The sequence below is a fragment of the Chiloscyllium plagiosum genome, unplaced genomic scaffold (genome assembly GCF_037043375.1).
Source record: "Chiloscyllium plagiosum isolate Xiang-an unplaced genomic scaffold, Cpla_swu_hap1 HiC_scaffold_27, whole genome shotgun sequence".
Lineage (NCBI taxonomy): Eukaryota > Metazoa > Chordata > Chondrichthyes > Orectolobiformes > Hemiscylliidae > Chiloscyllium > Chiloscyllium plagiosum.
The window spans coordinates 9,596,987-9,623,106 of NW_028270165.1; the positions used below are offsets into that span (position 1 = coordinate 9,596,987).

At 46.1% G+C, this 26,120-nt stretch overlaps 1 long non-coding RNA gene across 2 annotated transcripts; it reads left to right on the plus strand.

Moving 5' to 3' along the window:
• Nucleotides 1-885: 885 nt before the first annotated feature.
• Nucleotides 886-25,627, plus strand: LOC148143046 (uncharacterized). 2 transcript variants are annotated; one of them, XR_015751740.1, is made up of 3 exons: nucleotides 886-1,147; nucleotides 8,918-9,022; nucleotides 24,567-25,627. It is a non-coding gene; the product is annotated as an uncharacterized LOC148143046 (long non-coding RNA). The 2 variants fall into 2 exon arrangements; XR_015751741.1 differs by lacking the exon at nucleotides 24,567-25,627 and adding an exon at nucleotides 11,748-11,910.
• The last annotated feature ends 493 nt before the right edge of the window (nucleotides 25,628-26,120 follow it).

Genomic DNA, 26,120 nt, shown 5'->3' on the forward strand with positions numbered 1-26,120 from the left:
GACGAATTGGACCGAAGTGTCTGTTTCTGTGCTGTATACCTTTATTGAAACTGGTAGAATTCTGAAAGGGGCTTGACAGGATAGATGCAGATAAAATGCTCCTTTGGTGGGGAGGGTCATCGAATTCCGACAATGTGGAAGCGGGCCATTCAGCCCATCGATTCCGCTCTGGCCCTCTGAACAGTATCCCACCCATACCCAACCCCTTACTGTGTATTTCCCATGGCCAAGCCACCGTAACCTGTACATCCCTGGTCACTATGGATAACTTAGCACAGCCAATTCTCCCTAACCTACCACCCGAATCTATAACTTACCTTCTCAAGAATGTAATTTAAATGCAGAGCTTTTCTAAGAAAAATGTCAGTCTGACTCAACATTGGGACACAGACAGAATTCACACCTATTGTCTCTACTTATAAATAGGGCAACGTCTCTTCGAAATGTAGATTCATTTAGATATAACTGCTTCACTTTACATATGAAGATATCCCTTTGAATGTGCCCACATCCCTTTGAAATGTAATCTCGTCCATTTAAACCTCTTTATTTGCAGAAATACCCGTTAAAATGTCCACGTCCCTTTAAAATGCAGATTGCCCCCTTTAGATATGACGCCGTTCCGTTATCTGTCGGAATATCTGTTTAAATTGAGCCGTGAGCTTTCCCAATGTCGACAGGGCTCCTGGAAACGTGGCAGTGTCCCCCCTGCAGCTGCAGAGCGAGACAGGAGAGTTTGTTTTTGTGAATGAGCAGTTGTAGCGCGAGGTGGCTGTTGCTTGGTGACGGTGAGGCTCCCCCGGCCCCGCCCATCCAGACGTCACGCGGGGGCGAAGGCGGTTGGGAGGAGAAGTCGCTCGAGCGGGGAAGCGGCGGGAGGGCGGCCGTTAGGAAAATGGCGCCGTGCGGCCCGGGGCAGACACCCGTCACTGGGCACCGCCGCCTTCCTGGCGCAGCTGCTGTGTCACGGCCACACCGGCCGGCTGTACAGCAGGCAGGAGCCGGGGAGCCTTCTGGAGGCGGATGGGGTTAAGGGCCTGCTTGGGAACTCGTCGGCCGCCTGGGTGGTGGAGTTCTACTGGTCGTGGGGCGGCCCCTGTGTCAACTATGGGGCCACCTGGAAGGTACTGGGCCCGGGAGGTGAAAGGTGAGGCAGGTTGTGGGGGGACCGAGGGGAAGGAATGTGGGTCCTGTCATAGTGACATTTTACACTCACTTTCCATCTGCTTTTACTGGCGTTTGTGCTGTTTGCCTCTCACTGTTTGTTTAATCCTTGTGCTGTTTGCCCCTCACTGTGTGTTTAATCCTTGTGCTGTTTACCCCTCACTGTGTGTTTAATCCTTGTGCTGTTTGCCCCTCACTGTGTGTTTAATCCTTGTGCTGTTTGCCCCTCACTGTGTGTTTAATCCTTGTGCTGTTTGCCCCTCACTGTGTGTTTAATCCTTGTGCTGTTTACCCTTTGCTGTTACTTGTGCAATTGCTGAGGGTAGTGTGTAAATACTAGTGAAGGAGATTATGCACCAGCATGTATATGTTCCTCAGACATTGAAGGGGCAGGATCTGTTGAGAATGGTTGGTCAAGTGTGTGGTGTACTAAACCTTGTTAATATGGGTATAGTTATGATTTGGAGATGCCAGTGTTGGACAAGGATGTACAAAGTTAAAAATCACACCACACCAGGTTATAGTCCAACAGGTTTAATCAGCTGATGAAGTAGCATCACTCCGAAAGCTAGTGTGCTTCCAATTAAACCTGTTGGACTATAACCTGGTGTTGTGATTTTTAACTGGGTATAGTTTGTTACTTGGAAAATATACTTTTTATTATTTAAAGTCATAGAGATGTACAGCACGGAAACAGACCCATTTGGTCTAACCTGTCCATGCCAGCCAAATATCCTAAATTAATCTAGTCACATTTGTCAGCACTTGGCTCATATCCCTCTAAACCCTTCCTATTCATAGACCCATCCAGATGCCTTTTAAATGCTGTAATTATACCGGCTACCACTACTTCCTCTGGCAGTTCATTCCATACATGCACCACCCTCTGCATGGAAACGTTGCCCCTTAGGTACCTTTTATATCTTTCTGCTCTCGCCCTAAACCTGTGCCCTCTAGTTGTTAACTTCAACCCAACACTGAGGAAAAGACATAAAAACATTGAGCAGCCAGACAAATGCAAAAGCAATAAAATATCGAGACACATAGTGTAAAACAAATTATGGCTCTAATCCTTTTTGTTCTCTGAGGCATATGGACACTTAATCTGTCAATAACATCAGCATTGCTACAGAGCATATTGTGTACACTCCTCAGTGTCAACAAGCAGGGCAAATGTTTGCCGGTGTCACCAAAACATTGGGCATGTTCCTCGCTGTTGGCAGAAAAGGGGCGAGACCTACTTTTGATGGACAAATAAGGAGCACTGGAGGACCAGAAGGAGAGTTGTCCTCATGCCAATTGGAGCTCCCCTATTGTCTGAATGCGGAAGGTGGACCATGAGCTTCTTAAGGTCCTGCTCCTCCTCTCACACTGAATGAAGATTGAGCTTCACCTCAGACTGCAACTTCCTTCCTCTGTCCAACATCTGTGAGTACAGCACTCTCTTTTCTCACCCCCTTTTCCATTTACGTTTCATTCTGGGGTTCCATTGTTGACTTGGAGCAACTGAAAGGAATGGGAATGAATCCACCGAGGGGATAGACTCTGGAAAAGTTAGTCCATGCCTGTGTCTCAATTGGCAATACAGACAGGCAGGAGTCTGTAAGAATGCAGCAAGCCAGGCAGTATCAGGAGGTGGAGAAGTCGACGTTTCGGGTGTAACCCTTGTTCAGGACTGAGGGTGAGTATAGGGAGAGCTGCAGAACAAGGGTATGCTGAGGGCAGGGTGATGAACTGGGGATAGGTGTAAATAGGTAGAGGGTACGACCTGGTTGGTGAATGTGAGGAAGGAACCTAGTTGGTGGAGGGGCAGGGGCTCGGAAGGGAGGTTATTTGAAATTGGAGAACTCACTGTTGAGTCCTTCGGGCTGTGGACTGCTCAGGTGGAAGATGAGATGTTGTTCCTCCAATTTGCACTGTGGTTTGTTGTGGCAATGGATGGGGCCAAAAATGGTCATGTCAGAAAGGGAGTGGGAAGGGGAATGAAAATGGGTGGTGACTGGGAGGTCCGGTCGGCCTCTGCAGACCTTGCTGCGATGCTCGGCGAACCATTCCCCAAGTTTATGCTCGTGCTCCCCGACGTAGAGAAGGCCACAGTTGGCAAATACAGTACCCCAACATAAAGTTACAGCCTTTGCTGTGAAAAAAAGTAGAAAGGTATATTGTTTAAATGGTGATATATTGGGATGTGGAGAAAGTGAGGACTGGAGATTAGAGTCAAAAAGTGTGGTGCTGGAAAAGCACAATAGGTCAAGCAGCATCCGAGCAGTAGGACAGTCAAGGTTTTGGGCGCAAGCCCTTCATCAAGAATGATGCGTGGATGTTCAGAGGGGCATCAGTGTCCTTCTGTGCCAGTTGTCAGACAGGTGCAGCAGGCAATGAGCAAGGCAAGTGGTGTATTAGCAAGAGGAATTAAGTTCAGAAGCGGGGATGTCTTCCTGCAGTTGGGGGGTCATTGAATATTCGAGGAGAAAGTGAGGTCTGCCGATGCTGGAGATCAGAGCTGAAAATGTGTTGCTGGAACAGCGCAGCAGGTCAGGCAGCATCCAGGGAACAGGAGAATTGACGTTTGATTCCTAAAGAAGGGCTTATGCCCGAAACGTCGATTCTCCTGTTCCCAGGATGCTGCCTGACCTGCTGCGCTGTTCCAGCAACACATTTTCAGGTCATTGAATATATTCAAGGTTGAGTTCATCTGATTTTTATGTGGATGTTTATGGGGAAGGCAAGAAAATGATCTTGAGACAAGTACAGAACCAAGTTACAGAACCATACAGCACAGAAACAGACCCTTCAGTCCAACTAGTCCATGCTGACTATGTTCACCAGCTAAACCAGTCCCACCTGCCAGTGTTTTGGTCCATACCCTTCTGAACATTTCCTAATCATGTAATTATCCAAATGTCTTTTAAACCTTGTAACTGTACCTGCACCCACCACTTCCTCTGGACATTCAGTCCACACATGAACCACACTCTGTTTAGAAAAAATATTGTGCCCTTCAAGTCTTTTTAAAATCTCTTTCTCCTCTCACATTCAAAATTTGCTCCCTCATCTTGAAACCCCCAGCCTAGGGGAAGGACACCTGTCATTCACCTCATCTCTCCCCTCATGATTTTATAAACCTTGATAAGGTCACATCTCCACCTCCTATGCTCCAGTGAAAAAGTCCCAGCCCATCCACCTAGATGCAGGTAGATCCATATCCAGTCATGATCGGTTCAATGCTGGTCCCAATTCTCTCTCACGGTGTCCAGGACAGCAAGAGACCACAAGACATAGGAGCAGAAATTAGACCACCAGGTCTGCTCATTCCATTCAATCATCGCTGATCAGTTTCTCAATCCCATTCTTCCACTTTCAACAAAGTGAAAATGGACGGAGAGAGTGTGGGATGGAGATTTTCCGCTTCTAGGGAATAATAGAGGAAAGAGAGTTCACTATAAATTAGAATTTTTGGGATCGGCTGATGAGCCGAGGAGTGTCAGTTGGAGTTTAATTTAGAGAAGTCTGAGGTTTGCATTTTGGTCAAGCAATCCAGGCAGGACTGATGCAGTTAGGGGAATGTTGCAAAATAAAGAGACCTTGGAGTGCAGGTTCATAGTTCCTTGAAAGTGGAGTCTCAGGTGGATAGAATAATGAAGAAGGCATTTGGTTTGCTTTCCTTCATTGCTCAGAGCATTCAGTATAGGAGTTGGGAGGTCATGTAATACACCCTTCCCCCTCAAAGGTGTGGTATCTAACTGCTTCATTGTTTCTAGTGAATACAGCCCACACCTCCCGCTACTGCCATAACATGAAAGCACTAGCTTTTGGAGTTCTGCTCTTTTATCAGGTGGTTGTGGAGAATAAGATCATGATCACAGAATTTATAGCCAAAGGAGTCCAGTGTCATGGAGATGTGATACATTAAACAATTTAGATTAAATCTTCCATCTTTTAGAATGGGGTTCTGTTCTTTGGTATGTTAATCCCAGAACCTGTTTTCAGTAACTTTCTCAAGAACGTAATTTAAATGCAGAGCTTTTCTATCCAAAATGTCAGGCTGACTCGACATTGGGACCCAGACAGAATTCACATCGATTGAAGGGTAGGCTGGGACTTTTTTCATTGGAGCATAGGGGGTTGAAAGGTGAAGGTGTCGGGTGCCTCGTTAGCAAGTTTGCAGATGGCACTCAGATTGATGGAATATCAGATAGTGAAGGGGACTGTCAGATGATACTGCAGAATATAGATTGGAGAGTTGGGAAGAGAAATGGAGTTTGATCCAGACAAATGCGAGGTGATGCATTTTGGAAGGTGCAATTCGAGAGCAAACTATACATTAAATGGGAAGGTCCTGGGGGGAAATTGATGTACAGAGAGATCTGGGTGTTCAGATCTATTGCCATCTTCAGAGAACAATGTCTGTCAGTAGAGTGGTTAAGGCAGCATACAACATGCTTTCCATCATCGGACGGAGTATTGAGTACAAGAGTTGGCAGGCCATGTTGAAGTTATATAAGATTTTGGTTCGGCCACATTTGGAATACTGCTGTACAATTCCGGTCGCCAGATTTCCCAAAGGATGTGGATGCTTTGGAGAGGGTGCAGAGGAGGTTCACCAGGATGTTGCCTGTTATGGAGAGCGCTAACTATGAGGAGAGGTTGAGTAGATTAGGAGTATTTTCATTGGAAATAAGGAGGTTGAGCAGGGGTCTTGATTGAGGCCTATAAAACCATGAGGCATGTAGACCGGGGTGGATAGGAAGAATTTTTTTTTCCCCATAGGGGAAGACTTAATTACTAGGAGTCACGAGTTCAAAGTGAGAGGGGAAAGGTTTGAGGGAGATCTACATGGAAAGTTCTTTACGCAGAGGGTGGTGGGTGCCTCATGCAGTGGAGGCAGTAGGGCTGGGATCGATAGCTTCATTTAAGATGTATCTAGACAGATACATGAATCGGCAGGGAGCAAAGGGATACAGATCCTTAGAAAATAGGCGGCAGGTTTAGATAGAGAATCTCGATCAGCAGAGCCTTGGAGGGCTGAAGGGCCTGTTCCTGTGCTGTAAGGTTCTTTGTTCTCTTTATAGAGGTTTCCAAAACCATGAGGGGCATAGATAAGGTGAACGGCATGTGTCATTTCAAGATTAGGCCGCAAATTAAGGTGAGAGGAGAAAGATTTTAATAAGAGATGAGGAGCACCTTTTTTGTAAACAGAGTGGTTTGTGTGTGGAATAAATGTCCAGAGGAAATAGTGGATGCTGGTTGTGTAACAACGTTTAAAAGACATTTGGATAAGTACATGAATAGGAAAGGTTCAGGGGGATATGGGCCAAATACAGGTAGGTGGGACTAGTTTAGTTTGTGAATATAGTCAGCATGGACTAGTTGGGCTGAAGGGTCTGTTTCTGTGCTGTATGACCCTTTAACTGTTCTGTACTGGTCTTAAAATCATTTTACTTGCCTTCCCCCAGAAACATCCACTTCTTTCTTGTTCTAAAATCAGACGAACTCAGCCTTGAATATATTCAATGACCCCCTAACTGCAGAGACTTCTGAACTCATTTCCTCTTGCTAATATACCACTTGCCTTGCTGATTGCTTGCTGCACCTGTCTGACAACTGGCAGTGACTGGTGTGGAAGGATGCTGAGGCCACTTTTTACATCCACACATCATTCCTGAGGAAGGGCTCATGCCTGAAACGTTGATTCTCCTGCTTCTCGGATGCTGTCTGATCTGCTGTGCTTTTCCAGTGCCACACTTTTCAACTGTCATCTCCAGCATCTGCAGTCCTCACTTTCTCCGCATCCCAATATGTCACCATTTAAACAACGCACCTCCTTTCAGCAGTTATTTGTTCGTAACTGAGGCTATAATTTCACGCTGTGGGACTGCATTTGCCATGTGTTTGCCAATTGAGATACAGACCTGGACCAACGTTTCCCGACTCTGTCCCCTCCCTGGATTCACTCACTTTCTTCAGTTGCTGCAAGTCAACAATTGGCTTCTCATTGGTTCATTTGAAGAAGGATTTGCGCCATTTTTGCAGACAGCAAAGAGCGTGAATGGCTTTTGCTGAACCAGCATGGAAACAGACCCTTCGGTCCAACCCGTCCATGCCGACCAGATATCCCATCCCAATCTAGTCCCACCTGCCAGCATTTGGCCCATATCCCTCCAAACCCTTCCTATTCATGTACCCATCCAAATGCCTCTTAAATGTTACAATTGTACCAGCCTCCACCACTTCCTCTGGCAGCTCATTCCATACACGTACCACTTTCTGTGTGAAAAAGTTTCCCAGTAGGTCTCTTTTATATCTTTCCCCTCTCACCCTAAACCTATACCCTTGACTTCTGGACTCCCCCACCCCAGGGAAAAGACTTTGTCTATCTATCCTATCCATGCCCCTTTTGTAAACCTCAGCTTCCGACGCTCCAGGGAAAATAGCCCCAACCTGTTTAGCCTCTCCCTATACCTCAAATCCTCCAACCCTGGCAACATCCTTGTGAATCTTTTCTGAACTCTTTCAAGTTTCACAAAATCTTTCCAATAGGAAGGAGACCAGAATTGCACACAATATTGCAACAGTGGCCTAACCAATGTCCTGTACAACAGCCACATGACCTCCCAACTTCTGTACTCAATCCTCTGACCAATAAAGGAAAGCATACCAAACACCACCTTTACAGTTCTATCTATCTGCGACGCCAGTTTCAAGGAGATATGAACCTGCACTGTGAGGTGTCTTCGTTCAGCAACACTCCCTAGGACCTTACCATTAAGTGTATAAGTCCTGCTAAGATTTGCTTTCCCAAAATGCAGCACCTCACATTTATCTGAATTAAACTCCATCTGCCACTTCTCAGCCCATTGGCCAATCTGGTCAAGATCCTGTTGTAATCTGAGGTAACCCTCTTCACTGTCCACTGTACCTCCAATTTTGGTGTCATCTGCAAACTTACTAACTGTATCTCTTATGCTCACATCCAAATCATTAATGTAAATGACAAAATGTAGAGGGCCCAGCACCGATCCTTCTGGCACTCCACTGGTCACAGGCCTCCAGTCTGAAAAACAACCCTCCATCACCACCCTCTGTCTTCTACCTTTCAGCCAGTTCTGTATCCAAATGGCTAGTTCTCCCTGTATTCCATGAGATCTAATCTTGCTAATCAGTCTCCCATGGGGAACCTTGTCGAACGCCTTACTGAAGTCTATATGGATCACATCTACCGCTCTGCCCTCCTCAATCCTCTTCACTTCCTCAAAAACTCAAAATTTGAGATATGATTTCCCACACAAAAAGCCATGTTGACTATCCCTAATCAGTCCTTGCCTTTCCAAACACATGTACATCCTGTCCCTCAGGACTCCCTCCAACAACGTGCCCGCCACCGATGTCAGGCTCACTGGTCTCTCGTTCCCTGGCTTGTCCTTACCACCCTTCTTAAACAGTGGCACCACATTAGCCAACCTCCAGTCTTCCGGCATGCGCAGTGTTCTCTCCTAGCAGATTTAAAGTGTCCAGATGCCACAATTTCTTCCCCCGTCACTCGACATAACCGCGCATGCTCCTTTCTGTGTTTGATGTTCATCTTCCCTTTCACCCTCATGATTTTATAAATCTCAAATGAGGTCACCCCTCAACCTCCTGTGCTCCAGTGAAGAGTGTCTCAGCCTCTCCTTACAACTCAAACCCTCCAGTCCTGGCAACATCCTGGTAAATCTTTACTGAACCCTTTCTAATAGAATTCTTCCTATTACAGGGCCACCAGAAGCGTTCTCAGTACTCTACAAGTGGCTTCACCAACATCCTGTACAACTTCAACATTATGTCCCAGCTCCTTTATTCAATGGTGTGAACAATTAAGGTAAGTGTGTTGAATGCCTTCTGAAGCTTCCTTCCAACCAGTGATGCAACTTTCAAAGAAGTATATATCTGAACCCCCCCGCCCCCCACCATATCCCTCTGTACAAGCCCGGCCCTTCCTTATTTTGGCAAAATGCAACCCCTCACCTTTTATCTATACACATGTTCTCTCTCAGACATACACACATACACGCCCCCCCCCCAACACACACACCCTTTCACAGGCTTCTCCTCCATCACACTCACTTTACCAAGCATGTGCACACATACTCTCTTACACGCGCACTCATGCTGCACACATACATATAACAATGTGGTGCATTTGCAAAATTATATTTGCAGATATATTCAATTTTGCACAAAACGCATAATATGCAGGTAGTCAATCCATGTAATATTTTATAAATTCCTAGTTTGGAAATAGAACCAGTCCGATTTAAGATTGGGATACTCTCACACCTTTCATGCATTGTCTGGACTGAGATGTCACCTGTTTTTTAAAAAGACCTTAAGTGATCTTGAGAATATGATTTAATAGTAGTACTGCGATGTACACATGAATGAACTAAAACCTGCAACCCATTCTAAAAGATGAAAGATTTAACAACAATCTACGTTTGTCAATATATCATCAGTTGCATGACATTGATCTTTTGCTCTTAACTCTGTGTCTTATGATCCTGCTCCACAGTTACCCGATGAAGGAGCAGCACTCCGAAAGCTGGTGCTTTCAAATAAACCTGTTGGACGATAACCTGGTGTTGTGATTTTTAAACCGTGTCCAACCTAGTCCAACAGCAGCACCTCCACCTCGTTTCTAGTGAACACAGCCCATACTTCCCAGTGCTGCCAGTAAACTGCCGATGAAACGATGCACTCCTGAAAAATTTATAGTATCTAACGAAACCAGCTACTCATTCACTGCTCCATCTAATACACAACATTGGAAACTTAGTGCAGAAGGCTGCAAGAAATGAGCAGCTTTAAAACAAAAACCGCTTGGAGCTTTCGATGAGAGCCTGAGCCCAGCAGTACGTTCTGGTTACCTTTTATTTTGTGTCCCAACATGGTTACAGCTTCAGATCCCCCACCCCTCCCCCAGCAAAAAGGGCAGAGAAAGAGTAGCTGTTTTTTAGACAACTCCACAACAGGGGAAAGGAGCAAAGGGCGGGGCAAGGCCAACAGCAGGCCCCCACACTACGCCTGCATTGCCTTGCACAGTTTACAAAAATCCCTTCCCCTTCAGAGACTCCCCACAGTGTGGGAGCAGGCCAACTGGCCCAAAGACTACACACCGATCCTCCGAAAGGTAACCCACCCACACAATTCCCCTATTGCTCAACATTTACCCCTGACTAATGCACCTAACCTGCACATCCCTGGGCACTATCTGAACCTGGACAAAGTTAAAAATCTCACAACACCAGGCTAAGTCCGACAGTTTATTTGGAAACACGAGCTTCGGAGCACTGCTTCTTCATCAGGTGATTGTGGACAATAAGATCATATGGCACAGAATTTATAGGAAAACATTACAGTGCCCTGCCACTGAACTGATATATTGAACAAACCTGGATTGTTAAGTCTTTCATATTTTAGAATAGGTTGCAGCCATCATTAATTAGATTACTTACAGTGTGGAAACAGGCCCTTCGGTCCAACAAGTCCACACCGCCCCGCTGAAGCGCAACCCACCCATACCCCCTACATTTACCCTTTACCTAACACTACGGGCAATTTAGCATGGCCAATTCACCTGACCTGCACATCTTTGGACTGTGGGAGGAAACCAGAGCACCCGGAGGAAACCCACACAGTCAGTCGCCTGAGGCGGGAATTGAACCCAGGTCTCTGGAGCTGTGAGGCAGCAGTGCTAGCCACGGTGCCGCCCACTAAACAAAAACAAACATTGCATAGGGCTTTCTGATAGGAAGGAAACCAGAATTGCATGCAATATTCCAACTGTACAGCTGTAACATGACCTCCCAACTCCCAACCAATAAAGGAAAGCATACCAAATGCCATCTGCACTATCCTATTGACCTGCGACTCCACTTTCATAGAGCTGTGAACCTGCACTCCAAGGTCTTTTTGTTCAGCAACACTCCCTCGGACCTTACCATTAAGTGTACAAGTCCTTCTAAGATTTGCTTTCCCAAAATGCAGCACCTCACATTTACCTAAATTAGATTCCACTTGCCACTTCTCAGCCCATTGGCCCATCTGATCAAGATCCCATTGTAATCTGAGGTAACCTCCTTCGTTGTCCACTACACCTCCAATTTTGGTGTCATCAGCAAACTTACTTACTCTACCACTTATGCTCACATCCAAAAGGTAGTGGGCCCATTATCTATTTTCAAAGTGGAAATTACAATATATTACATGTATTGACTGCCTGCAGACTGTGCAGTCTTTGAGCAAAGTAGAATGCATTTGCAAACATCATGCTACAAAGACAAACTCCCACCATGGATGATCTATCATGTGTGCATGAGATAGAGAAAAAGTCTATGTCCGTGCTGTATATCTCTGTCTATTTGATAACAGATGCTTTATTTCTGTTGGTGTAAATGTTGTTGTAATTCATAGCTGGGTACTAATAGATGTAAGGGTGACAGAATTCCTCAAGTATGATTCCCTGCTATGACTGCACCTTGTATCAGGATGGTTGACAGGCTGGGAGATTGTGGGTTGGGTCTTGATTGAATATTTTATCGTTCCAGAAGTTATAAAAGGCGGGGTCAAAGCTTTAACAGAAATCCAGCAGAGCTGAGAACAGACCGACATCTTAGTCTGTGGGAACAGGAGGATCAACACGGGACAGAGAAATCAGGGCCTCAAACCCGAGCTGACACCAGACCACCGTGTGATCAGTGCTTTGATTAGCAGCATCCTTCTACATCAGTCAATGCCAGTTGTCAGACAGGTGCAGCAAGGCAAGTGGTATATTGGCAAGCTGAACTGAGATTAGAAGTGGGGATGTCTTCCTGCAGTTAGGGGGTCATTGAATATATTCAAGGCTGAGTTCATCTGATTTTTGAACAATAAAGTGTGGATTTCTTTGTGCGCAGGAGGTGTTTTTTTTTATTTTGAATGGTTTATGTGTTGGATGCAGGTACAGTATCCACATTGAAAGTGGAAGGCAAGAAAATGGTTTTAAGACCACTACAGAACAGTTACGTTAGACAGCACAGAAACGGACCCTTCAGTCCAACTATTCCATGCTGTCTACGTTCTCAAACTAAACTGGTGCCACTTGCCAGTGTTTGGCCCATATCCGTCCGCACCGTGCCTCTTCATATACTTATCCAAATGTCTTTTAAACGTTGCATCTGAATGTGCATCCACCACTTCCTCTTTACATTCACTCCACACGTGAAACACTCTGTTTAGAAACAAACTTTTCCTGATTCTGTCCACTCCGTGAGTTCATTCCCTTTCCTTTCGGTTGCTGCAAGTCGTAAATTGAAGCCCAGAATGAAAAACATGGAAAAGGAGTTGTGAAGAGAGTACCATACACTCAGATGGTTGACAGAATAAGGAGGTTACAGTCTGGAGCAAACTCAATCTTCATTCGGAGAGAGCAGCAGCAGCTTCCGAAGCTCATGTTCCAACGTCTGCATTCAGACAATAGGAAGGCTCTGATTGGCAGGAGGACCAGTCACCTTCCGGTCCTCCAGGGCTCCTGACTGGCCTCTTTCACTACCCTGTCTCCCAATGATGCAACTTTCAAAGAACTATGTACCTGATTTGGAGATGCCGCTGTTGGACTGGGGTGTGCGAAGTTAAATTTCACACAATATGAGGTGATACTCTAACAGGCTCATTTGTAAGCACTAGCATTTGGAGCACTGCTCTTTCATCAGGTGGTTGTGTCTTATGATCCTGTTCCACAAACACCCAATGAAGAAGCTCGTGCTTCCAAATAAGCCAGTTGGACGATAACCTGGTGTTGAGTTTTAACTTTATCCACCCCAGTCCAACACCGGCACCTCCACATCATGTCTAGTGAACCAGGCACACACTTCTCAGTGCTGCCAGGAAACTACAATGCTGATGACATTGCACTCCTGAAAATTTTACAATTTCTAACAATGCTGGCTACTCATTCACTGCTGCAAGCGATACACAACATTGGAAACATAGTACAGGAGACTGTCAGAAATGAGCACAGCAGGTCAGGCAACATCTGAGGAGCAGGAACATCAACGTTTCTGGCAAAAACCTGAGGAAGGGCTTTTGCCCGAAATGTCAATTTCCCTGCTCCTCGCAAGCTGCCTGACCTGCAGTGCTTTGCCAGCACCACTCTAATCTTGACTCTGATCTCCAGCATCAGCAGTTCTCACTTTCACATGTAAAATGAGCAGTTTTAAAACAAAAACCTGTTGCAGTTTAAAGCTCTCAGTGAGAGTCTGAGCTCAGTGTGAAGTTCAGGTAATCTTTATTGTGACCCAACTTTGTTACAGCTTCAGAATCTCCCAGCAGAAAGGCGTAGAAAAAGTAGCAATTTTTAAAAAATAGCTCAAGGTCAAAGTGCAACCCCTCACTTTCTTCATTATTGGTCACCACTGAGTCGTCCCTTTGTAACTGCATCCTTGGTACAGCCTTAACCTGGAGGAAGTATTGCCTCACTCAGCAATTTCAACCTGTATTCCAATCAAGTTGGATGAGCAGCGTAGAGTCCACCAGACTGTTGTGGGGCTGGAGCCACGTGTAGGCCAGACCGGGTAAAGGATGTAGCTGGGACGACTGCTCTAATAACTGCTCAAGTCTTCCCTAAAAAAGAACTGAGTGAATCAGATGGGGGTTTTCTTCCACCCCCACCCCACCAACAATGGTTTCACCGTTAGATTCTGAACTCTAGATTTCTGACCAAATTCGAATTCCACTATCTGTGTGGACCCGTTGGTGCCTCAACAGGTTGGAGGATTCACGGAATGTCCTTCTGCACTTGGGGCAGCTGAAGGGTCTCTCCCGCGTGTGGACCCACCGGTGCCTCAGCAGGGCAGAGGCCTGGATAAAGTCCTTCCCGCACTCAGGGCAGCTGATTCCCTGCTGTGACTACACTGTGCCTGGATTGTTGACTGGCTGGGAGATTGTGGATTGAGGCTTGATTGACTAAATGTTTGTTTGTCCCAGAAGGTGTAGAAGGGGGGGTTCAGAGCTTCAACAGACATCCAGCAGAGCTGAGAACAGACAGACATCCACGTGCCTTTTAAATGTTGTAATTGTGCCAGCCTCCACCACTTCCTCTGGCAGTTCGTTCCATACATGCACCACCCTCTGAAGTGGTTGCCCCTCCAATCTCTTAAATCATTCCACTCTCACCTCAAACATATGCCTTCTAGTTTTGGACTGCCATACCCTGGGGAAAAGACCTTAGGGTTTCCCCTCTATCCATGGCCCTTACAAAGGTCTATAAGTTTACCCCTCAGCCTCTGATGCTCCATGGAAAATGCCCCTGGCCTATTCTTTTCTGACCCCTTTCAAAGTTTCATAACATCTTTCCTACAGCAGGGAGACAGAACTAACTGCAGTATTCCAAAAGTGGCTTAACCAACATCCTGGACAGCCAACTCATCTACTCAATGCTCTGACCAACAAAGGCTATCCTGTCTACCTGAGAACTATGGAACCTGCACTCCAAGGACTCTTTGTTCTGCAACACTCCTCTTAACTGTGTCAGTCCTGCCTGGATTGCTTGACCAAAATGCAACAACTCACATTTCTCCAAATTAAATTCCATCTACCACTCTTTGGCTCATCCGATCAATTCTAATTTATAGAGAACTCACTTTTCTCTCTCATTCCCTAGAAGCTGAAAATCTCCATCCCACACACACACTCCCTTCATTCTCACTTTGCTGACCCTAATCCCTGCTGTACCTCATCCTGAAGGGTCTGGTTCATGCTGATTAACAGGCGCACACTCGGGGGGAGGAGGAGGAGGAGGAGGGGGGGGGAGGAGGAGGAGGAGGAGGAGGAGGAGGAGGAGGAGGAGGAGGAGGAGGAGGAGGTCGGGGGGGGGTTCTAATTGAAACATACATAATCTTCAAAGCCCGGACAGAGTGGACATTGCAAAGATGTTTCCCTTGGTAGGACAGACTCGGGCCAGAGGGCACAGCCTTAGAGTAAAGGGAAGACCTTTTAGAACAGAGAAACTTCTTCAGCCAGAGAGCGGTGAATCTGTGGAATCTATTTCCACAGAAGGCTGTGCAGACCAGGTCACTGAGGATATTTAAAACTGAGACAGATAGGTTCTTGAGTATCAAGGGGATCAAAGGTTACGGGGAGAATGGGGCAGGTGGGACTAGTTTAGTTTGTGAACACAGTCAGCATGGTCTAGTTGGATTGAAGGGTCTGTTTGTGCTCTCTGGCTCTGTAACTGTTCTAAACTGGTCTTGAAACCATTTTCATGCCTTCCTCTTGTTCAAAAATCCAATTAAGATCATGGCTAATCTATTCACCATCTGAGATCCTCCTCCCTGCATTGTCCCAACTACCCTTAATTCCCCTACCTTTGCAAAAACCCATCCAATTGTGTCTTGAATATACTTAATGAAGCTGCCTCTACTGCTTCCTGGGGCAGAGAATTCCATAGATACACTACACTCCATGAAAAGCAGTTCCTCCTCATCTCTGTCCTAAATTTACTCCTCCTAATCTTGAGCCTGGTTTCATTCACCAGCAGAAATGACTCAATAAGTAGAGTTTCATCCTCACAGTGCAATGAATTCCCACTTTGCACCAAAACCTCGGATTTACTCACTCACTCAGTTGCTGTCTCACAAATGCAAGATTTCATTGTACCTTCTACTCCCATTAACATCTTTGAAAAGTCCTCAGAAACACTTCTGCTCTCACCGAAGATGATTAGAGTTATATAGAACCGAATCAGACCCTTTGTCCATCCACACATCATTCCTGATGAAGTGCTCGGTACCGAAATGTCGACTCTCCTGGTCCTCAGATGCTGCCTGACTTACCACCTTTTTCAGCACCACACTTTGACTCTCATCTCCAACATCTGCAGTTCTCACTTTCTCCACATCCCACAGTATCACCATTTAAACAATAATCTCCTTCCTGCTTTTTTGTTTCATAGCAAAGACTATAACTTCACATTGAGATACTGCATTTGCCACGTGTTTGTAAATTGTGGTCTTCTCGACTTCGGGGAGACTGAGCATAAACTTGGGGAACGGATTGGCGAGCATCACAGCTGGGTCCGCAGAGGCTGACCAGACCTCCCAGTCACCATCGATTTTAATTCCCCTTCCCACTCCCTTTCTGACAAGAACATCATAGGCTTCCTCTATTGCCGCAACGAACCAAACCGCAAATTAGGGAACAACACCCCATCTTCCGCCCGGGCAGACTACAGCCTGCAGGACCCAACATCGAGTTCTCCAATTTCAAATAACTTCCCTTTCCATCACCCGACTCCCTTCTCAGCCCCATGCCCCTCACTACCACTCCTTCCTGCCACCAACCTGATTTCTTCCACCCAATGATTAATCTGACCGATTCTTCACCTATCCCCACTTTAGCCCCCGGTCCCGGCACCCATCCCCAGTCCTGAAGAAGGGTTACACCCGAAATATCGACTTCTACACCTCGTGATGCTGCCTGATTTGCTGTGTCCTTCCAGCCTCCTGTCTGTCTATTTTGCCAATTGAGACACAGACCTCGATCACTTTTCCATAGTCCGTCCCCTCCCTGGGTTCAATCCCTTTCCTTTCAGTTGCTGTAAGTCAACAATTGAACTCCGGAAAGAAATAGAAATGGCAAAGGGGGTGAGAAAAGAGAGTGCTGTACTCACAGATCTTAGACAGAGAAAAGAATTTGCAGTCTGGGTGAAGCTCAATGTTGATTCAGAAAGAGGAGCAGGAGTAGCAGCTTCAGAAATTCATGGTCCAACTTCTGCATTCAGACAATGGGGTGGCTCTGATTGGCAGGAGGACCAGTTTTGTTTTGGTCCTCCACGGTTTCCTATTGGACCATCAAAGGAAGGTCGCGCGCCATTTTTTGCGGAAAGCGATGAGCATGCCCAGTGTTTAGCTGACACCGGTGGGCATGTGCACTGCGTTACTGACACCGGGAAACATGCGCAGTATGCTCACTAGGGATGCTGGTGTTCCTGTCAGATTTTAAGAGTCCAAATGCCAATACGACAAAAAAGGGGTCGAGCTACAATTTGTTTTTCCCTGTGATTCGACATTGTATTGTTTTTGCATTCTGTCTGGCTGCTCAACTTTTGTATGTCTTTTCCCCACTTTGCGCGAGTCCAGAACTGGAGGGCATGGGTTTAGGGTGAGAGGGGAAAGATTTCTGAGGGGCAACCTTTTTGCACAGAATGCTGGTGCGTGTCAGCCAGAGGAAGTGGTGGAGGCCAGTACAATGATAATATTTAAAATGCATCTGGATGGGGATATGAATAGGACAGATTCAGAGGGATAAGGGGCCAAATGCTGGCAAATGGGTCACTAGATTAATTTAGGATATCTGGTCGGCATAGACCGAAGGGTATGTTTCTGTGCTCTGTGACGCTATTTCTAGATAGTTGGAACCAACTTCACAAGACTAGGACTAGGCCATTCACCCCTTACATTCAAGATCAGAGTGGTGTTGGAAATCACAGCAGGTCAGGCAGCATCCAAGGAGCAGGAAAATCAATGTTTCAGGCAAAAGCCTCGAATGCTGCTTGACCGGCTGTGCTTTTCCAGCACCACTCTAATCTTGACTCTAATCTCCTGCATCTGCAGTGCTCATTTTCGCCCATTCACCCCTTCCAGCCTGTCCTGAGCGGTGGCCTGACTGCGTTTATTTCAGTGAAAGAATCAGATAGATTTCAGCAGCTCTTTTAAAAAACTTGAACATGCTTTCTGGCTTTAACGATGTTTCTGAAGATATCATTTTAGGTTTAGGGTGTAGGTTTGATATCCAGACGTTTCATCACCTGGCTAGGTAACATCTTCAGTGGCGACGCCAAGTGAAGCGAAGCTGTTGTCTCCTGCTTTCTATTTATATCTTTCTCCTGGATGGGGTTCCTGGGGTTTGTGGTGATGTCATTTCCTGTTCGTTTTCTGAGAGGCTGATAGATGGTATCTCGGTCTATTTGTTTGTTTATGGCGTTGAGGTTGGAGTGCCAGGCCTCTAGGAATTCTCTGGCAAGTCTTTGCTTAGCCTGCCCCAGGATAGATGTGTTGTCCCAGTCGAAATGGTGTTTTTTTTTCATCCATGTGTAGGGCTACGAGGCCTGGCACTCCAAGCACAACACCATAAACAAATACATAGATCTAGATGCCATCTATCAACCCCTCAGAAAACGAACAGGAAATGACATCACCACATACCCCAGGAACCCCATCCAGGCGAAAGATATAAATAGAAAGCAGGAGACACAGCTTCGGTTCACTGGGAGGTCGCCACTGATGATGTTACCTAGCCAGGTGATGAAACGTCTGGATATCAAACCTACAGCCCAGCGAGCAAACCTACACCCTAAACCTCAACCTGAGCTACAAACCTTGCAAAATTCATTTTAGGTATTCTCAATTTTGAAGATCAGCCATTTCTCACCCCTCCCAACTCCCAGGTAGAGTCATTACTATCCATTATCTCTCTCTCTCTCTGTCCTTTGAAGGGCTTGATACAGCGGTCAAAGATGGTTCGAGGCTTGAGAAAGGACGGGTGTGGTGGGGGCTGGGGAGAATAGAGACCAAAAGGATGGGGGACAGAGAGAGAGAAAATGGCGGTCAGAGGGTGGGGGTAGAGAGAGAGAATGAGTGGGGTTGATAGAGAGATTGAGTGGGGGAGAGAGAGTGGGCATGGCGGAGAGGTGGGGAAGGGCAGGGTGTTACTAGGCACACAGATACACAAGATGGCTACTGAGCCATCAGTTGGCCAACTTGACACACAAGATGGCCGCTGGATCACAATATGGAGAGAAACAGCAGAGCAGATACAGACACTGCCTGGGGCCACCAGAATGCCAGCACAATCGACTCACAACCCAGGTGATTAGTTTAAGGCGGGTGGGGGAGAGAATACACATAAGTAATGAACACTGCCCGCTGAAGTATCTGGGTCCAGCCAACACCTCTTATAGAAGTGTCAGCGGAGCAGTAAGGGCTGTTTGGCAGGGGCTGCTTGAAGGCTCGGTGACGTTTGTTTAACGGTTTAAATTTGAAAGTTTTTTTTTAAAAAGCGCGAAGCGGATCTGGAAGGTGGTGTAGCGTAAGCTTACCTGGGTAGGTTTCTTTCCCTATAAAAGCATGCAGGAGAGGAACCCGAGGCACTACAGAGGTGCCTAACCTAATAATAAGACCCGTTGTGCTAAGTAGGTAAGTGCTGCATTTTGCTTGTTCTATTCTTGGACCTAGTTTGTTTTTAAAAGGTTACTTTTAGAGGGATGGCAGTGAAGGCAGTGCAATGTTCCTCTTGCAACATGTTTGAGGTGAGGGATGCCATGGTCGTGCAGGAAGTGCACCCATCTCCAGCTCCTCCAAGACCATGTTAGGGAACTGGAGCTGGAGTTGGATGAACTTAGGATCATTCGGGAGGCAGAGGGGGTCATAGATCGGAGCTTTAGGGAAGTAGTAACTCCAAAGATGGCAGATAGATGGGTGACAGTGAGGGGGACTGGGAAGAAGCAGCCAGTGCAGGGACCCCTGCGGCCGTTCCCCTCAAGAACAAGTATACCATTTTGGATACTTGTGGGGGGGACGACTTACCAGGGGTAAGCAATGGGGTTCAGGCCTCTGGCACGGAGCCTGTCCCCGTTGCTCAGAAGGGAAGGGTGGAGAAGAGCAGAGCAATAGTTCGGGGCACAGATAGGCGGTTCTGTGGGGGCGAGAGAGACTCACGTTTGGTATGTTGCCTCCCAGGTGCAAGGGTACGTGACGTCTCTGATCGTGTTTTCCGGATCCTTAAGGGGGAAGGGGAGCAGCCTGAAGTCGTGGTCCACATTGGCACAAACGACATAGGTAGGAAGAGGGTTGAGGATGTTAGGCAGCCTTTCAGGGAGCTCGGTTGGAAGCTCAGAGTTAGAACAAACAGAGTTGTTGTTTCTGGTTTGTTACCCGTGCCACGTGATAGAGAGTCGAGGAATAAGGAGAGAGAACAGTTAAATGCGTGGCTACAGGGATGGTGCAGGAGGGAGGGATTCCGGTATCTGGATAACTGGGGTTCTTTCTGGGGAAGGTGGGACTTCGAGAAACAGGATGGTCTACACCTGGACCTGAGGGGCACCAGTATCCTTGGGGGAAGGTTTGCTAGTGCTCTTCGGGGGGATTTAAACTAATTCTACAGGGACATGGGAACCTAGACTGTAGCTTTAGGGTGCAGGACCTTGAGTATAGGGAGGTTAGGAACATGGCATCAATCTCAAAGGAGGGTGCCTGTAAACAGGAAAGTGGCTTGAAGTGTGTATACTTCAATGCAAGAAGTATATGAAATAAGGTAGGTGAATTTGCAGCATGGATTGGTACCTGGGATTTCGATGTTGTGGCTATTACGGAGACATGGGTAGAACAGGGACAGGATTGGCTGTTGCAGGTTCCAGGGTTTAAATGTTTTAGTAGGGTCAGAGGTGGGGGTAAAAGAGGGGGAGGTGTGGCATTGCTTGTCAAAGATAGTATTACAGCAGTGGAAAGGATGATGGATGAAGACTCGCCATCTGAGGTAGTTTGGGCTGAGGTTAGGAATAGGAAAGGTGAGGCCACCCTGTTAGGAGTTTTCTACAGGCCTCCTAATAGTCCTAGAGACGTAGAAGAAAGGATTGATTCAGGAGAAGAGTGAAAGTAATAGGGTGGTTGTTATGGGGGACTTTAACTTTCCAGATATTGACTGGGAAAGCTATAGCTCGAGTTCGTTAGATGGGTCAGTGTTTGTCCAATGTGTGCAGGAGGGTTTCCTGACACAATATGTAGACAGGCCAACAAGAGGTGAGGCCATACTGGATTTGGTTCTGGGTAACGAACCAGGCCAGGTGTTAGAATTGGAGGTAGGTGAGCACTTTGGAGACAGTGACCACAATTCAGTGACTTTTACTCTAGTGATGGAGAGGGATAAGTGTGCACTGCAGGGCAAGAGTTCTTGCTGAGGACAGGGAAATTATGATATGGTGAGGCACGACTTAGGATGCGTGGCTTGGAAAAGTAGGCTTCAAGGGAAGGGCGCAATTGATATGTGGAGCTTGTTCAAGGAGCAACTATTGAGTGTTCTTGATAAGTATGTACCTGTCAGGCAGGGAGGAAAGGGTCGTGTGAGGGAACCGTGGTTTAATAAGGAATTGGAATCCCTTGGTAAAGGGGAGAGGGCGGCCTATGTAAAGATGAGGTGTGAAGGTTCAATTGGGGCGATTGATAGTTATAAGGTAGCCAGGAAGGATCTGAAGAGAGAGCTAAAAGCAGCAAGGAGGGGACATGAAAAGTTCTTAGTTGGTAGGATTAGGGAAAACCCAAAGGCTTTCTATAGGTATGTCAGGAATAAAAGAATGACTAGGGTAGGAATAGGTCCAGTCAAGGATAGTAGTGGGAAGTTGCGTGTGGAGGCTGAAGAGATTGGGGAAGACACTGAATGAATACTTTTCGTCAGTATTCACTCAGGAATAGGACATTATTGCCGATGTGAATACTGAGTCACAATTAATTAGAATGAATGGCTTTGAGGTATGTAGGGAAGAGGTGTTGGAAATCCTGGAAAGGGTGAAAATAGATAAGTCCCCTGGGCCTGATGGCATTTATCCTAGGATTCTCTGGGAAGCAAGGGACGAGATTGCAGAGCCATTGGCCTTGATTTTTATGTCCTCAGTGTCTACAGGAATAGTGCCAGAAGACTGGAGGATAGCAAATGTGGTTCCCTTGTTCAAGAAGGGGAGTAGGGATAACCCTAGTAACTATAGGCCGGCGAGTCTCACTTCTGTTGTGGGCAAAAGTCTTAGAGAGAATTGTAAGGGATAGGATTTATGAACATCTGGATAGGAATAACGTGATCAAGGATAGTCAGCATGGTTTTGTGAAGGGCAGGTCGTGCCTCACAAACCTTATTGAATTCTTTGAGAAGGTGAATAAGGAGGTGGACGAGGCTAAAGCGGTAGATGTGGTGTATATGGATTTTAGTAAGGCGTTTGATAAGGTTCCCCATGCTAGGCTACTGCAAAAAATACGGAGGTATGGCATTGAGGGTGAGTTGGAGGTTTGAATTAGGAATTGGCTGGCTGGAAGAAGACAGAGGGTAGTCGTTGATGGAAAAGGTTCATCTTGGAGTGCAGTTACTAGCGGTGTTCCGCAAGGATCTGTTTTGGGACCATTGCTGTTTGTCATTTTTATAAATGACCTGGAGGAGGGGCTAGAAGGTTGGGTGAGCAAGTTTGCGGATGATACGAAAGTCGGTGGAGTTGTTGACAGTGAGGAAGGATGTGGCAGGTTACAGCGGGATATCGATAAGCTGCAGAGCTGGGAAGAAAAGTGGCAAATGGAGTTCAATGTAGGTAAGTGTGAAGTGATTCACTTTGGTAAGAGTAACAAGAAGATGGGGTACTGGGCTAATGGTTGGATACTTGGTAGTGTGGATGAGCAGAGGGATCTTGGTGTCCATGTACACAGATCTCTGAAAGTTGCCATCCAGGTAAATAGTGCTGTGAAGAAGGCATATGGCGTACTGGCTTTTATTGGTAGAGGAATTGAGTTCCGGAGTCCTGAGGTCATGTTGCAGATGTATAAGACTCTGGTGCGGCCGCATCTGGAGTATTGTGTGCAGTTTTGGTCGCCATACTATAGGAAGGATGTGGAGGCACTGGAACGGGTGCAAAGGAGGTTTACCAGGATGTTGCCTGGTATGGTAGGAAGTTCGTATGAGGAAAGGCTGAGGCACTTGGGGCTGTTTTCATTGGAGAAAAGAAAGTTTAGGGGTGACTTGATAGAGGTGTACAAGATGATTAGGGGTTTAGATAGGGTTGACCATGAGAACCTTTTTCCACGTATGGAGTCAGCTATTACGAGGGAGCATAGCTTTAGATTAAGGGGTGGTAGGTATAGGACAGATGTTAGGGGTAGACTCTTTACTCAGCGAGTCGTGAGTTCATGGAATGCCCTGCCCTGACTCTCCCCCTTTATGGGCATTTAAACGGGCATTGGATAGGCATATGGAGGATAGTGGGCTAGTGTAGGTTAGGTGGGCTTGGATCGGCGCAACATCGAGGACCAAAGGGCCTGTACTGCGCTGTATTTTTCTATGTTCAATGTCTTTGGGATGGATCCAAAACTTACTTCGTTAATGATTGAAATTACTTTGACCTCTGGAACTGTCTGCCAGAGAGTATGTTGGAGTCAGATTCAATTATGGATCATTAAACTGAAAAGGAAAGCAAGGTACTATAGTGGATGTCAGAATATGAGTTTCCTGACTGGGGCTGTTCATTTGTTCCTGTTACCATTTCAGGTTGCTAACTTTTCGTTAGCATCCTGCACATGCTGGGAATTTTTCTCCTTTCTAGTATCTCAGTGACAAATCTAGTTTATGAATTGTTCCTATGATATCTCATGAGCGGGTTTATGATATTTACAGTGTTGTGGGTCACAGTGTGTCCAAGTGAGGAAAAACAAACTGTTCATCTTAAATATTTGATTTTAAACAATGGAAATAAAATTAATGTTTGGAAAACACAACTTGCTATGTAGTAAGATCATCAGAAATAGGAATGGGAGTAAGTAATTGACCGTTGAGATGCTCTGTCTTTCATTTATCTAAATTCTCTTTCCTGCACTTGTTTTTTCATGACTTCATCTGCTGAAGTGACTACACTCCAAAAGCTTGTGATTTCAACATAAGAGCATAAGAACTAGGAGCAAGAGTCGGCCTTCTGGCCCTTCGAGTCTGCTCCACCACTCAATAAGATCATGACTAATCTTTTCGTGAACTATGCTGCACTTATCTGCGTTTTCACCATATCCTTAATTCTTTTATTTTTCAAAAACGTATCTACTGCTTCTAGTGATTGCTGAAGTAATGTCAAATACTTCCTGGGCAAGGAATTCCATAGATTAACAACCCTCTGGGTGAAGAAGTTTCTTCTCAGTTCAGTTTTAAACCTGCTTCCTCTAATCTTGAGGCCATGTGCTCTTATCCTAGTCTCACCTACCAATGCAACATCCTACTTCTATTTCTTTCATAATGTAATATATTTCTGTAAGATCCCCTCCAAACAAACCTGCTGGACTATAACCTGGTGTCATGTGACTTATGACTAAAAAATTTGTTATTACGCATCCTCATAGCAGTGGGATTTCAGGGCTCGAAGATAGGGACACTACCACTGCGCCTTAAAAAACCTCTGCAGCAAATAGGCCCTCTTCTAGTGAATGAATGGGGAGAGGTTTCTTCTCAACATGGGATACAAATATTATACCCTCAGAGCCCATTACACTAAATTGAGCCCTCTTCAGTTGAATGAATGGATGTGGAGGTGCCACAGTTGAATTGGTTGATAACGTTAAAAATCACATCTTCTCCCTGAATATGTGACACTACCGCTATAGCCCCAGAGCCCGTTGCAGTAAATTGGGTCATCTGCTGTTGAAGGAATGAAAAGGGCGGATACACTGACGTGATTGTGAAATTCCCAACCAATCCCAAAGCTTGTGGTCGGTACCGACTAATCGGAGAGAGATATTGCAGACGGTGGGACCAACACGACACGGAATGCCAGCTGCCATTGGTCAGGTGGAGTAAGGTGCGCTCTGATTGGAGGAGGCGCAGATGACGCGCGTCACAGAAGGAGGAGACGGAAAGAAGAAGAAAAACAAAGATGGCGGCGCGAGGCTGCGGTTTTCTCATCGACTCAGCGGGCGGTTTCTGACGGAGGGAGGGGGGCAGACAGGCATCGTTTACCTCAGAAAATACCTTTAAAATACATTTCAAATGAAAGCCGGAACTTTTCAAACAAAAGTTGTGAAGAAAAGGAGACAGTCCCCGGTGGGGTTTATTGTTTATTTGTGTATAATTCCCGGGGCCCGGGAAGGGGGAGGTGACGGTTACCGGGTGAACGAGAAAACACATTAAAAATGTCGGCGTTGGAGGAGAGAGAGCCGGCGCCCGCGGCTTCTTCGGCGGCGGCCGGAGCCCAGGAGCTCAACAACCCCCCGGAGCTGGAGGAAGGTCCGAGCTCCAAGAAGCGGGGGGCCCGGCTGGAGGCTGGATTTGCTCAAGGCTTGTATCTATTAACTTATTTAAATGGTACCTACTGTATGGGGCTATGGTTTACATTAAAACCGGAGGGTCATGTCAGAGTGTTTGTTTATATTGAGCAGTTGTAGTTGGTAAAATACACTCCCTGGAGGATCACCTTCTATGATGCTGCATTTCTTGCCTTCTGCCCTTCCCCCATTTGTTATCTCCCATTTGATTTTACATTTTATTTGGTCAAATTTAATTTCATATTAATGAGACTTGGTATTCACTGTGTTATTAATTTGTTTGTTGGATTATTGTAAGAAAAAATTAATGATGTCATGTCATTTCTGATGTCAGAGTTTGACATTGAATGTGCAGATGTGAATACCAATAAATTGTGAAAATAAATCAAGAACTTGTGGTTCGAACAAAAAAAACAGTTCACTGATATTTATGGCATTGTCTCATTTGAGGAGGATGATTTGAGTCTGACCAACAAATCGTTTCATGTAGTCACCCAATTTAATTAAAATTTTCTTTAACTTAATTAAAGAAAATAACTCTAGCAGGCTAAGATTTGTACAATTTGTTTATAAGATTTATTTATAAGTCCATTGCTCTCGATGTGGTCTCTGCCATATTGGGGAGACTGGACGCCAACTTGCAGAACATTTCAGGGAACAGCTCTGAGACGCCAAAACTAAACGACCCCACCACCTTGTGGCTGAACACTTTAACTCCCCCCTCCCAATCCGTCAAGGACATGCAAGTCCTCGGCTGCCTCTCCCTCCAAGCTCTAGCTACCTGCCGCTTGTAGGAAGAACACCTCGTCTTCTGCTTTGGGACCCACTAACTACATAGGATCAATATAGATTTCATCAGTTTCTTTATTTCCCCTCCCCCCACCCCACCCACCCCCA